The following is a 15,373-nucleotide window of genomic DNA, read 5'->3' on the forward strand; positions in this document are numbered from 1 at the left end:
ACTCCAAATCTTGCGGTTCTCGGCCAGGGATGGCTGCCCAGTTGTAATTTAGCTCTTAATCATAGCTGAAGACACCCTGTGAGAGGGGAGAGGCCTGAAATTTCACCCAGTTCCACATCCAAGAGTTTGCAAACCCAGCTGTCTGGTCAGTACTGGAGTGGGAGAAGGGGGTGGGAGGTCAAGAGGCCAGACCTGGACCCCTCACTGGGAAACACTGGAAAAGATGGGATGAGTGGGGCTGGACTTGCAGTCTGACGAAATTCTGGTGTGTTTTGCAAGCAGAAAGTGTGACAAATACATTCCATGCTCCCATCTTAGTGCCCTGAAGCAGTAGGAAGGGTAAACGGTCCAGCCTTGCTGCAGACAATGCCCATGCAGGGTGAAAAGGTGTTTAATTCTCAACCATCCCTGAGGATACCCCTATGGGGTGTGGATGCTGGTTCTCTCCCAGCCCAAACTGTTTTTCTGGGGAGCAGGACACTATGAAAACTCTCTATGCAATCTCTGAGGCAGAAGCACAGCAGGAAAAGCCTGTTCCATGCCTGGAGCCAAGACAGAGGAAGCACAGACAAGCTCAGCTTGCAGGAGGGCCATGCTCCCATAGAGGGAAATGCCTGGGATATGGGAATGAAGCTGGCCCCCATGGGCATGCTGTGTCCCACTGCCTGCTCTGAGACCATGGCATCTGTAGCCACTCACTTTGTCCCCAGAGTAGGTGCTCAGGGCTCTGCTCTGCTCATCCTCAGGTAAGGTCAGCTTGGTTTGATGGAAAGATGGAAAATGGAGTGATGAAAGTCATGCTGAAAAGTGGTAACTCCTCACCAGACAGTGTTGCGTGGCTGCCGGCTTGATGTTAACATATTAGTTCTGCACCTTCCAGAGCTGACCACAAATCCAGGACAGACTTGTCAAATAGTTTGTCTCATGCATCAACTGATCATACTTTTCTCCAGCAAAAATTCCAATTTCAAGTCCCTCACTGCAAGCAGATCTGACACATGTGATGCAGGAGACAGTGATGCCCACAAAAGAGTGGCCATGCTTCCTGGGCATCCCATGCTCCCCCAGAGGACGTGACACCATTCAAACTGAGGCTGGGACATTGTTCCTAACTCCTATGTACTTTGAGGTAAAAGTAATATCTTGGAATGGAGATGGAATGTGTTGGGTTGGAAATTAATATGTTGAGACAGAGGAACAGGGTCATAGCTCAGTTGGAGTTTGTACTCAATATCTCATATGTACCAAAGGAACTTCTTGTCCTGTAGCCATCTGTTGGCACGTCCAGCAAGGTATTGGGGTTCCTTTCTCAGTGTGAGTTGGGATCTTTCTGGATACACATGGGGTCTACACTTTTAAACCACCTGCCTCTGAGCTTGCAGTTGTCACCTGGTGTTGTGCCCTGTGGAGACTTCAGCAGCAGAGCCATGCTGTGGTTCATCACTCCAGTCATTAATAGTGCCATTAAGAGTGCTATTAATTGAAGGGGAACATGGGATGACTGGCTGACTGCAGCTCTTGCTGGGTTAAAATTGGAGGAATATAAAATCCCAGGTGAGGATGCTATTTCCTGTGAGCAGAGCAGTCCAGCCTTCCTCTGTGCTTTGCCACCATGTCCATCCCCATCTTCCACATCGTGGACACCCATCCATCCCTCCTACCCAGGGAACTGATTTTGAGGCAATTTCTCCACTGACCAGGCTGTCACGTCCTTCTGCTCCAGTGTTACATTTATGGGCTGGGAGGAGGAGTTCCACAACCTGGTGAATTGTAAGCCAATGCTTTAAAACAGGGTTCTGAAGGTTTGGGAGTTGAATTATTATTTATAATGCCCCAGGGGTGCCATGTAATTTATGAACAGGTATGAAGACAAGTAGGCGCTCAGACATGGGGATGAGCCCAGTGTAAATGCTGAGATAGAAAGATAGATAGATGTAGGGATGAAGATAAGCTTCTGGGCCAGGTGAGCTGGAGATTGAAAAAATGGAGATTGAGAAGCCTGCTCTTAGACATCCCTGCACTCCTGGGGTGATACCTACTATCCTAGTACTCTCACTCTGTAAAAAGTAATTTCAAACCTGGTGCAAATAGTTTGTTTACTTTTTTCTTTAAATTAATTTATCCCAAGTGCAAAGAAAAAAAAATAAAAAAGAAGTTGCTTTGTTGTTGCAATTTGCTGCTAGGCATTTTTACGTGTGCTAATGATAAGTATTAATTAAATAGCTTGCTGTTGTCTTTTAAATGCAGTTCTTTCAGGCTGTAATTAAACACAGACACCCAGCCCTTTCTGTCTGCATAGAAAGAGGCAGGCAGGCCTCTGGAGCTCGGCACTTCTTTCCTTGTAACAGGAGAGAAGTGGAAAATGAGGCAAAACCAGTTTCCATTGAAAACTCACCCTGTACAAATCCTTCATGGGGAAAGCAACCAGCTCAAGGAAATTAAAGGAATGCGACTTCCAAGATCCCAGCCCTGCAATCAAAGTAAGTTTATTTGCCCTTAAGATCTTGCAGCTTCATGCATTTTAAAGGCACAGGAGATCACTTCGTTTGATCTTCAGAGCTGCACAGGCTGTTTAACATCAAGCTGCCGTGTTCATCATGCCCAGAAACTTGTTGGCTAATGAATATCGGACAATCTGGAGATAGGAGTCCATCCCTCTCACTTGCTTCTTGCTGTGAAAAACCAGGCACTGCTGTAAATCCCCATCTCTGTGCTGCTCCTGTTGTCAATATTAATCTCCCAGCTCAGGATGTGCTTCCCAGGGAAACCTGAGCTACCACGAGCCCTGCTGCCCTCTCCCTTTCCCCAGCTTAAAATAGAAACTCAGGACTAAAGCCCTCTAGAAATGCAAATAAAATGTCAGATGCTCATGTGATGGAAAGCAACCCCCAAATAAAAATTGCCATATGCTTGCAACACTGAATGACCCTTAAACCCAGCGTTATTTCTGGCCTGAAAGGCAACTGGTCTTCACTTATCTGAAATGCTGCTGTTAATCAGTAGATACATGAAGAGACACTGGCCAACTGTTGTGCAACTTATGAGTGGTGGGTGAAGATGCAGCTTGCTTGGAGGATGCCTTGGTCAGAGATGGGTCATAAGACAAGTTTCTGTCCCTCAGTTGCTATGGAGGACATGGGAGGGAGGAAACGAGGCACAGGGGCAATGGGGGGAGCTCCTGTCCATCACCCCAAATCCACATGTCAGCCCATAGGTGGACCTGGTTCTTGACAGATGGAGACAGTGAAGAACTTCACCATGGCAGAGACAGAGGGCAGGGTGTTCAACAGCTGCACACACGTCTTTTTGTAAAAGGAAACATTTAATTATGCATTTATGTAATTTATAACCTGAGATCTGTAGAATTTGTGTAATAAATACACAGAGAATATAAGCCAGATACATTGCCTGCCAGTGAGCGAGGCCCCTGATCTGGGGCAGTGCAGCACTTTGGACACCCCAGGTGATGCTCCTCTGCCTTGATAACTCCTCACACATCAACCCAAGGCTAGATTTGCCGTGTTTTTTTCTGTCCCTTCTAACCCCTTGACTGTGTCTGTCCTGTGATTTTCATGCAGCTGGACAGGCACCCACAGGCAGTCAGGAACATGGGAGGGGGTCTGGGACACTCAGTAGGCTCCTTCCCTGGTGAGGGAAGCGCAGGGCTGGGAGCTTCCTTGGGACTGACGATGTTAGCAGCAACACACATGTCTCAAAAGAGGATTTTCCCCAGTTATTTGCATTTTAGAAATGAGAAAGGGAGAAAAATGTAAAGGGGGAAAAAAGAAAGGAGAAAGTAGTAAGCATTCAGGAATGAAGTACTTAATTGAATGGGAATTTGAGCAGAATCTTAATTTTTTAAAAAAAGCTATAAAAAGGATATTTTGAAGGCAAAATACTCACTTTTAGTCCAAATAGTTAACATTGGATTTGAGTTTTGGGGAAAGAACCAAATTAAAAATTTTGGAAATTATAGAAATCTTTAAAACATCATGTCACAAGAAGAGTGATAAAAAGTGTTGCCTTGCTGGAGCAAAAGGACTGGAAGAGAGAGGAGCCAGTGTCTCCCCTGTGTGGCTCTATCCTTGCCCTGACACCCCTGAGATCACCCTGAGCACTTGAAGATCACTAGATACTGAGAACAAAAAGTTTGTGTTCTCCTTTTTGCTCTGTAGTTCCCTTCATTTTCAGGTTCCCAAAGCTGGTTCAGCATTTCTAGGGCAGGTTAGAAACCATTTCTAGAAAAAAAAGCAGAATAGAAAATCACATATGTGGCTCCAGAGAGGTGATGCTTTCAGAAAAGTAGTAAAAATAATGATTCCTGGAAAGCAAACAAATTAAGAAGGGATGAGCACAGGAGGACAGTGATATTTCATGCAATTCTTCACTGTGCATCTCTTTCCTCTTGATTTGGAACTCTTCACATGGATATCTGCAGAACCTTTTGCACATTATTATGAAAAAGAGTGGGATGCTGCAGTAAAGGATGTCAAAGGCAGAAGGGGCTGGGTCTGAACATGGTGTTATTTTGATATCTGACACAGGAAATGGAGCAGGACTCACTGTGATAAATCCTGGAATGACATGGAAAAAGGAAGATGATATTTTTGCCACTGAAGTTTACAGTCAGAGCTTTAACCAGAAAAGCAGGTTTTGGGGATGGGTCTTTTCTGTCACTGACTTTCTGTGGAGTGTCAAGATGGGGTGAGGAGCACAGGGACCCTCCTGCAGCCCACCCGGCCCTTGGCACCAACCTGGTCACTGCCACGTGGATGACTCCCAGGGCCCCACACTGTCTGAGGATCAGGCTGCTGCTTCTCCTCACCCTGAGTTTGATCCCCTGCAGCTCCACTTGGTCCTTACCTGCCAGGCAAAGCACCAGCACCCTGGGAACTCCTTGCTTCCGCTCCTCCAGGATGCTTGTGGGGATTAGCCGAGTTATGCTCCCTAAACCCATCACATGTGTTTCAATAGTTTTAATTGTTGCCTTTAAGATAATTACAGGCTGGAGAGCACGGACAGGAAGAGCCCTGTGGATTTGCACCAGGGCTTGGGTGCACCGTTGTGTACAATGCAGGAGATCTACCACTTGGAAGTGTTTTTCCTGCTTGGGAGAGCGGTTTGCATGTCACAAGGAGGGAAGGACCACAGATCCCTACTTCCCATGGCTGGAACAAGGTGTCCCCCTGCACCCGACTCCACCTGCCCCCACGGAATGAATCCCCCAGCATTCAGGCTTGGCAGTTGGTGCCCCTTGCTCATTTAAATCATCTTTTTCCACCTTCCCAACCCCTTACAGAAGGGAATGCACACCTGAAATGAGTAGGATGCTGAAAATCAGGCTCACAGTGGGGCAGGGAGCACCCAGGACCTGCTTTGCTCAGAGGTGAGGCGTTGTCATCAGCCAGCCCCAGCACTCACCTTGGCTTTTTAGTGAGGTGGACCATACTTGGGTTTTTTTAGTATATAATGTTTTGTCCTGGCCCTTTGCTGCCTATCCATCCTCCATCACCAGGGAAAACACTTCCCCGATTTTAAAGGGAGATATCTCAGTGATATGGAGCCTGGAGTAATTCAATATTGAGTGAGAGGAGCACAGTGACTGCTTTTCCTCTGTTTGCACCTTTCTTGCAATTATTTTGTTGAAGCTCCCTGCCAAGGAGTAGGGCAGGCAGCTCTTAGGGATAACACAACTTCCCAGATGCTTCCTTGCCAGAAGAGCTGGGGCAGCAGTGAGGACTCCTCCTGTGTCATGGACCCTCCCCAGGGTTAACGATGCACACAATGTTTCTCTTGAGTTCTTCTCCACCCCATTGGGTCATCATAAGCCCGGCAAGGAGTCCTTGCCTTTGCATGTGCAATAACTTCTTCATCACTCATGCATTTTAAAATGAAAATAAGATTTCATCTAAATACAATAAATTATTCTATTTCAGCCTGTTTGCAGGATGGCTCATGCCTGGTATGGTTTTGAGCATCAGGCTGGTTGCTCACAGACATCAAAATCTGCAGTTACTGAAGGGGTGATGTGTGGCCTGGCACACTGAGGATGTGATTTGTTTTAGTATGTAATTCATAGAAATCCATTTCATAGCACTTCCTCTAAGCTGCTGCCTTTTTTTCCTACCCTAAGTCCTAAAAATGGAAATAATTCCAGCAGGAAAAAAAATCAGAATAACTCAAATATTAAAATACAATGAGGGTGAACTGGCTTCTGGGTGCAGGTGGAGGGGATGGAAATGGACCCCATCACTGCTGCCAGGGTGAGTTTTGGGAACCTGCTTAAACCTACATCTGCTGGCAGTGGAAGAAGTCAAGCCCACCCCAAATCCCGAGCTGAGTATCTTGAGGGCCTCTGCGAGGGTGAGACATTCCCTTTCATGTGCTGCCGACTTTCCCCCCAACAATCCTTCGGGTTCCATCCCTCTTCTCCCTCTCCCTTTCCCTTTGGCCCTTCCCTTCCCCTACGATATGACATATTGGCAGAGAAATAAATAAATAATCATCTATTGCTTTATTACTTTTTCCACCCGTGCTTCCCTCACGGGCCCCGGTATTTCGGGAAGTGTTTTTAATATTTGCTAATAAAAGCAGCTCCAGTAATGACATGCTCCCTCCCCAAGACAAAATTGCCGGGACCGGCGTTATCTAACAAACCCGTTTTGGCACAAGCGCGTCGGTGTTCGAGCCATTTCTGCCCATTCACAGGATTATCAGCCATCTCTGCAGCCAGCCCCAGCCCTCCTCTCTCATTCCTAGTTAATTGGTGTGAAATTGGAGCAAGTTCTCAGGTGATAATGTGTTTGCATTTACTGCTTCACTGAACCACTCTAGCCACTCAATCCCAGCTTCATTAAAGCCTCAATCTCAGCTTTTGCTCCTGGCTGTGAGCTTCAAACCCTATTTCCTGCGTGGCAGACATACAGCCTAACACATGTCAGGAAGACAGCTTGAGCAGAGCTGCTGGGAACAAGCACATCTACTGCCCAGGGGCCGCTCCGGGAAAATCACGTTCGCGGTGGGAAAGATGCTTGGAGTCCCTGCGATGGCTTCACTCTGTTGGTTGGCTCCAAGAGAGAAAGGCATATTTTGCGCCCTTTAATTATATTTGATTAATGAATTAATTTTGATTTTTTTCTGCAGCACTTTGAAGATAAAAGCCCTTCGTCTGAATTCTGCGATTAGTATTTAAAGACTCAAGTGAAATAGTTGTAGGCAGAAAAACCTAACCGAGGAATGCCTCTGTTCAAGCATTCAATAGGGCCTATTCACAGGATCGGATTCCAGGGTTATTATTAGCAATAAGGTTATCTTTGGCATAATCTTTTTATGCACAACATGCTATTGGATTCCACCCTCCCTATTTTGCTCAGCCCTGAGGCAGAAGGTAGAAAAACCAGACTTGGTTCAAGCCTTGCAAGTGCTTTTCATGGAAGTGAGGCTGAAACCTGGCAAAGTTTGCCACGGTTTTGTTTAGGACAAGCCATAAGGTATTTTTGGTGCAAGATGTACACCCCAGGATGCTCCTGAAGTGTTGTGCCTAAGGTATCTCCATCCCTGCCGGCACATGCTGTTGTGGGCCTGCCAGATATTGGGGACATCTGTGACACCCCATGGGGTGGGTGACCCTCCAAACTGTGGATGGAAAGGGATGGGTTGGGCTGGTCCTTCACCCACAAGGTCACGGAGGCATCTCCTCGGCTTGTAGGATTTCACAGGTCTGGACACAGGTCTGGGCTTGGACAAGTCTGGACACAGCCAGGGAGAGAGGTCCTGCTGGCTGCACTGCTGAGTGAATCTCTCTTTTTGGGAGCTGAAAGCACCTCTCTACTGGGATGGATGTGCCTGGGGGTCCTGCCTACCCCCGGCCCCAGCCAGGAGGTCTGAGACACAATTGGGGCTGGCTGGGCTGCAAGCCCATGGCAATGGGCTGATCTGGGCATGAAAGGAGAGAGCAACGGTTGCCTGCATCTTAATTTGGTTGTATTTCTAGCTGTCATAAAGGCAAAGGTAGGAGTTGGGCTTTTGTTGTTGTTGTTGGGTTTTTTTGGCGTTTTGTTGTGTTGGTTTTTTTTTAATGGTGGGTGTGATTTTTTCAAACACGTTCCCTTTGGCACGTCTCTGTCGGCAACGTCAGTGAGAGCCCCAGGATGGCTCTGACAAAGCCCAGGAATACCTTCCCTTGAAACTTGCCCTGTATTTCTCCCCAAATCCCCTGCCAAGCATCAGGGGTGGAGGGAGGTGAGGCAACATTTGGCATTAGTCCTTTACCTCGAATGTCTCAGCTGCTGCACAGCATCCCCAGGTCACCTGAAAACCGGCTCCAAAAATCAGTCAAGGCTGCTCATCGCTGACTGGGGTCCCCAGCCTGGATGCAGGCAGAGCCAAAACACGTTGTAGGCACATTAAAGAACGGTGTGGCTTTGAAACAGTGTGGCAATCCCCTGTAGCCTAGTTTTTAGAGAAAGTATTTTGTAGCTGGTTTCTCTCTTTGTGACTAAACGTGGTTATTAGGCCCCGAGTGCATCATTAAACCTGTTATTAAAAGGTAAACATGTTAAGGAGAGTATACTGGTGTGCAGCAAGCTCATTCAGGGCACTGGACCCTCTGGAAAAGTCATTAGCATTGGTATTTAAAGTGAACGTAGTTAAGAACATATTGGACTAATTCAGGGCCTTAGAGCTATTAAAATGACTGCCATTAAAAATAAACATGTTAGGCAGAATACATTGCATAATTAAAATTATTACAGTGTTTGCTCATTTTTTTGGTTGGCCTCTCATTTAAGAGGTTATTTTTATATATATAAAATATATGCATATTTTATATATATACATACCTGGCACTGTTTCTAACTATATATATATTTGGTTATCTATTGTGTTAAAATTACTCTGTAGGATAAATTTGGCTTCCTTGTTGCAGGGTGAGACAGAGCCCCAGTGGGATGAAGTCTTGATTAAAACCATGGGGGAAAATAATGAATAAATCTTGTCTGTATGTAAGTGTTGTGGCCACAGTCCAGTGTCCATTGAGTTTGGTGGGAATCTTTCCTTGACTTTGCCACGCTGGGTCAGACCTCAGGAATGTGTCTCTCACTTTGATGGTTTTGCTATGGGTAGGTCAGCTTGGAAAATCTGCAAATCAGCAGCTTTGCTTTCCATGAACCATTCCCAGGCTGAGCTCCACCAGATTTGGTGACTTGACGCAGTTCATACTGTTTCATTTCAACCTGGTCTCCTGTGGCTCACATGTTGCTGGAGTGGTGGTGGGGTGGAATCATCTCCCTGTCACAGGGTTTCCCCCCTCTGGGAGTCCAGTGCCTCCCTGTATGTGAAAAGATGCTCCCAGGGAAGAGTTTCTCCCAGCAGTTTTGAGCGTGAGCAGTGACTTTTGCCTTGCCAGTGCCTGAGACCTGTGGCATCTCCTGCCGTGGTCCCTGCGTGGCATATATCCATAGTGTATACAGATGTGTCACAGAGTCATAGGATAGTCTGGGTTGGAAAAGACTTTCACGGGTCTTTTAAAAGAAATTTTTTTGAATGCAGTTACCTCCCAGGGATGGGTATGGTAGCTGACCTGAGGCTTTTGTGAGACTGGAAGGGACCATTAAAAAAAAAAAAAGGCTCAGCCCTCACCATACAAGCCAGGGGATGTTGTCCTGTAATTCCTTCAGGAATCTCAGTAACTCCAATATCCCACAAGATCAGAGGTGGTAGGACCACAGATAAGGCAGGAAAAAAATACTAAGGAATTGCATGAGATGGGGCATGTCCCTTGAAGAGCAGACTGTTGAAGGGATTTCCCTGTGTTCATTAATTACAGTGAATAGGATAAGAGGTTAATTAAACCCTGTTGAGTGTCAGTGACCAACATCTTCCCTTCCAGCTCTTCTTCCAGGGTCTGTATCCCTAGTAGTAAGTCTGTCCTGACCATAGGACTATCCTGGCTGTCCATGGGGGTCTCGAACTTCCTGCATGCTCCAGCTCCATGCATGGGTCACTGCTGGGGTTGCCCCACCAGAACGGCCCTGTGTGTTTCTCAGGCTGGCATGACCCCAAACGCCCATCACACGAGGGAGATAAGTACCCGCCCCCTGCTTTCGAGGAACAGAGCTGTGAATGTCAGCAGATGGCACTGTTTCTTCTGCGATAGAAGCAGGTGGCTCCCACCACAGCTCTGAGCTGTGCACTGGACCCGGCAGAAGTACCAGGCTGAGGGCAAACTGCTTGCCAGGAGCCCCATCAGTGCCAGGAGACAGCAGAGGGCTCCATGGGGGCAGAGAGTTTCCAAGCCCTCCATGGAACCCTGTCCTCCTGGGTGCTGCCTTCCCATTGGGTTCGGTGCCCAACAGCGAGTCAGCGATCACCAGCCCATCATCACCTCAGGCCATGCTGCCAAACCACTGCGCTGCTTGTTTTGCATCGGCTCTTTTTTTAGGGTTGAAAATTCGATGTTTGTTGCTGATTCTCCAAGTGGAAAGGGAGGAGAAGACCGTTTCTGTGCTCCTCCCTGCTCCCCTTCACCTGCATCCCGCTTCAGGTGACACTGCTGTGACTACTGTCCCTAGATGCTGTCAGCTGGACAGATGACGGAGGTCTCAGTTGAACAATTCCTAAGGAGCATCTTACCAGACCTATAAGCTTCTAATATCAGCTGAAAACCCCTTGCCCACCTCTGCCCCAGCTCTCAGGGAACCACAGGACGCTGAGGCTGCAGCCTTCTGCCCCATCCTTGATTTCATCAGCACCAGGGCTGCTCCTGTGAGTGCCAGCACCTGCCTATGGGCTCCTGGCTGTACCCTTGCTGCAGCAGTGGCTGCCAGTAGCCAGCTGGGGGGTCATTATCCACCTCACTGAAGTAAACTTATCTCCAAGAGATGCTACCCAGTGCAAGTGAATATTTAAATAATAAAACGAAACTGTGCTGGTGGGAGTACAGCTGCTATTACACTTATTATTTAATTGTGGCGGTGTTTCAGAGCCCTAGGCATGCACCTGGACCCCTCGTGCTAGGTGCTGTACAAACAGGATGGAGGAGAAGACTTTGGCGTTTAAAGGCACTGAGTCATTCCTTCACCCTCTCATCTGAAACCTCAGCTTTGTGTAAAACCTTTAGGATTTTGTTTAATGGGTGCAGCTAATGATGAGGTAATCAGGGAGCCTTTGGACACCAAACCGAGCGATCAGTGGGTTGGATGTCTTTTGATCTCTGCATGGTGAGGAGGAGCTGTGTGGTGGGATACCTGGAGATGCTCTGTGAGTGGGCGGCAGAGACCAGCCTGGGGCAGCATCTCCCACACTAAGCCCCTTGTGCTGGATCCAGGTGGGGACCACCTTGTGCCTTCCTGGTGCACACTGGGGCCTTGTGGGCACATCCCTGACATTGTTGAGATGCCACTCGAGAGGCGATAGGGACCATGGTCTCCTGTTCCTCTCTGTCTCCTGCACAAAGGCTGTACAAGATTTGCCACTGGTAGGACACTGATTTTGACCTGTTGTCCCTGAAGGCTCCCAAACTGAGCAGTGGGTGCAACCTGTGCCCCACCCTGACTCCTGAATGTCCTGCTTCTGTCTGGCCAGCTCTATGGTTTTGCTTCCCAGACAAAACCATGGAAAGAGGAAAAGGTCCCTGGCAAGTTCCTGCAGCAGAATGATGGCTGATGGATACTCAGGAAAGAGTGGTCCCTGTGGGTCATGATGGATGGTCTGGGAAGGGGTGAACAGTCTCTGCTGAGAGGAACAGAGGATGTGCCTCCTCTGGCCATGTGTGCAGCTCACAGCCAGGCTGGAGCAAAAGTCCTTCTCCTCTCCTGAGGGTGACTTCAACCCAAACCTTTGCTGAGTGGCAACTCTGGTTGGGGTGTCAGACAGGGTGATCATCTGCAATGACAGAGGCCCCAAGGAAAATCCATGTAGTTATACTTGTAGGTACATTCTTTTGCACTGATCTTTGCCTGGCAAGCTGGTACAAGCTACACCATCAGGTCTCCTTTTGCTTTCTGTTGGTGTGAGCAAGGTCTGTCTCAGAAGATCCACCTCAGGGTGGTGCTGCTCCTCTCCCATCATCTGGCACAGGTGGCACGTTGTGTGGGTGCATGGATCACATTTTTTGCACCCTAAGTTCCCAGCCTTCTAGAAAGAACCTTTTTTGACTCACCTGGGACCAAGCCCTGCCAGATTAGTATTCAGCTGGATTAGCCACTGCTTGGTCACAAGGAAGGGGGCAAGGGGCATATAGATAGAGCAGGGGGTGGATAGACTTGGGTTAAGCATACAACCTCCTTCTGGAGGCAAGTGCTGACTGAAAAGGCCTTAAAGGATTGTGTTTAGAAGAGCTACAGTAGAAACAGTGCACTGAGTGACTCTTTTTCAGTGGCAGCCAGCTCATGGGATGTGGAAAGGAGGTAGAGCTGCTGGTGTGACTGGGACATCCCAGTCTGTTTAGGAGGTATAATATGAAGAATAATCTCCTTTACAGTTATCACATCTGACTGACAACCAAGAATAAAGGATATCATGAATAAATGAGCATTTTATCATAAGGAAATTGAATGAACAGGGTAATGAAGGAGATAATACAACTGGCAATCACAGCTAAAGCTGTGGGAAGGTTTGCTGCTCTGCTTTGCATTGAACATCATGTGTCTGCAACACAGGGATGTCAGGCTGGGAGAGCAGGCCACTTACAAAGATGCTTCTCCAGGAAATGCTGTGGTAATCCTCTCAAATGACTTCTTCCTTGAGTTGGCACCAGCAGAGTGGATTGGGTTGGTGCAGTAGTAGGCCAGCTTGGTCAAGCTAAAGCCAGAGATGGTCTATCTCACTGTCATTGCATGGTAGTGCTGAGACACCAGGGACATGCCACTCTGTAGTTTGGCTTTAGGTGGGACTAAACACCCACTCTTGTCCTGGGAGCTGGGATCTACTGCTGAGGTCCTCTTTGCCCTCAGCAGTCACCAGCACAGATCCCATCCAAGCAGGGACATCCCCATGCGGCAGATCAATTTCTTCACCCACAAGCTCATTTTGATGATCTTTCTTCCTTGTTCCAGCCATGGGGGCCTCACCTACACTGACTTTTCCTCCATTAATGCAAATCCTTATCTCTCCCAGCTTCAGTCACCAAGGATGGGAACTATGTGACTAAATGCAGACAGCTAAAAGGCCCAGAGGTCTTGCTATGCTCCCTTTATAGTTGATGGAGATCAAATCTGCACAGCCAGGGGAATTGAAGGTGCAGTTCATCTTGTCTTGAAGCACCTGCAAGCAGGCTGGGAGAATTTTACCTCCAGAGGGCCTTTGGTGGCTACAAGGGGAGCTGAGGTACCTGCTCAGCTACAAGTTAGTGCTGCAGAGACTGACTGAGGAGTGATGTAAATGTCACCCTGGTTGCACTTGGCTCTGGGCTCCTTCAGTGGAGAGCAGCGAAAAATACTCATGCCCATAGGGCAACTCAGTTTACTTGCTCTAAACATGTCTTAGAAGATGAAACAGAATGGTCCTCTGGGACATCCTGTCTCTTGCTGTGGACTTTAGATGTGTCAGAGGTGGCTTCCAGAAGGTAAGTTCAGAGATGAGCATCCTCCCCTCTTTTAGTCTGAGCTTGCTGCCCCCTGCCAGGCTGCTGAAGAGCTCATGCATGTGGACCCATCACTATGGCTACAAGGAGACAAGCAGAGACCACAGAGCTGTGTGCTGGCTTCCCCACTGCAGGGCACCCTCGTGCCCCACCAGCACACCCAGTGTGTCCCAAATGGGGCTACATCTCTGCACTGCAAGGCTGTGGGTCATAGGAGAGCCCACCTGCAGAGATAAAACCTGTGGCTTGGAGAAGGGTGTGAACATGGATGGAAACCCTAACTTGTCAGAAGAGGATACTGTCAGGGTCCAACAAAGAAACCTTGGGAACCACTGTGTGCATGTAGAAGACATCTCATAGCCATTTCTTATTTGGGTTTCTTCTTTCTGGATCCAACCAGGTAACACCTAGGTAGTTCCTGGGAGCTACCAACAGTCACCTTCTACTTCCATGACTGAATGGCCAGGGAGGTAGTGTTCAGATGTGTGACCTGCCAGACCACTGACGTCATCCTCCGCTTTCATTAATATCTACAGGCTTTGGGTCAGCTCTCAATAACAGAACAAAAAAGACACCCAGCAAAAGAGAAGGGAAAGAGGCACAACACAACCAGAGCTGGGTGAGGGGGATGCTTTTCCCAACATCCTACCATTTGTCCTGGTCTCGGCATCTTAGCTGAGAGGGAGGTGTCGTGAGAGTGTCCCATCACTGGTGCGAGGCACTCCCTCCCCTTATCTGCAGATCATGCTATGCTAACGAGGCACACGTACAATGTTTGTGTATGCATGTGAGAGACAGAGCTCTGACTCCCGGCCAAGTGAGAAAAATCATTAGTTACAGGCTCTGCAGGACTGAACTTGACAAGGAACTTGGGGCTTTGCCCCGACAGCGCTCAGCACTGGTGCATTATTCAGTTTGTGGCTATGTTGATTTGCAGATCTAATCACTCCAACAACACATACAGAAAATTAATTTGGACATGGGCCTGGTTTCTAGAGAAAGTTGGACCTAAAGGCGGGAGATTGGTTGCATGGCTGAGGCAAAGGCCCAGGCTGGGGAATATCCTGTTTCCAGCTCTTGAGCCTCACAAAGGAGATGGGATGGGGATGGAGCAGCAAGGAGTGGTGGACTTTAGTGGCACTGGAGCATGTGATAAATAGGATTTCTTCCCCATTTTGTCTTTTGAAACCGAAGCCCTAATCACTTGGCCTGGCTGTGTTTATACATCTTACCTTAGTGGGAGGTTGCATTGGGTGAAGGGGGTGATACTTTCCTTTCCCCAGCCAGGGGAAGGCTCCCAAGGGACAATGATTCAACAGATTGATTGATGTCTTAAAATTCATCTGGTTAGAAAAACATTGCTCTTGAGAGTCAGACCAGATGCACTGTTTCTAGACTGCCAGAGCCTTCAGACCATTTCCTCTTCCTCACCTTGCTGAAAACAGCACCTCACTGGAGACACAAGTGGTCCCAAATACCAGAGATCGCTCCATGGAGAAGAAGCCATAGTTTTGTGTTGTCCTCAGCTGTGAGGGATGCTGCCTGCCCTCCTGCCCAGTCTGTGTGAGCATCGTGTGAGAGCTGGTAGCAGCCCACAAATCCATCTGTTTTGACTTACCTGGTGAGCACTCTCCCTCCTTTTTCTCACCCTGTGTCAGCCCTGGATGTGCTGAATGGCCCCTTTTTAAAATGAGATTTAAGGGGGCATTAAGGACTAATTAGGTCTAATCAACAGCAGTGGTTGTTTTAGACCTGGTGCCTCCAGCTGACATCAAAGCGTGAAGGGGAGGG

This window comes from Pithys albifrons, chromosome 5 (genome assembly GCF_047495875.1).
Source record: "Pithys albifrons albifrons isolate INPA30051 chromosome 5, PitAlb_v1, whole genome shotgun sequence".
Lineage (NCBI taxonomy): Eukaryota > Metazoa > Chordata > Aves > Passeriformes > Thamnophilidae > Pithys > Pithys albifrons.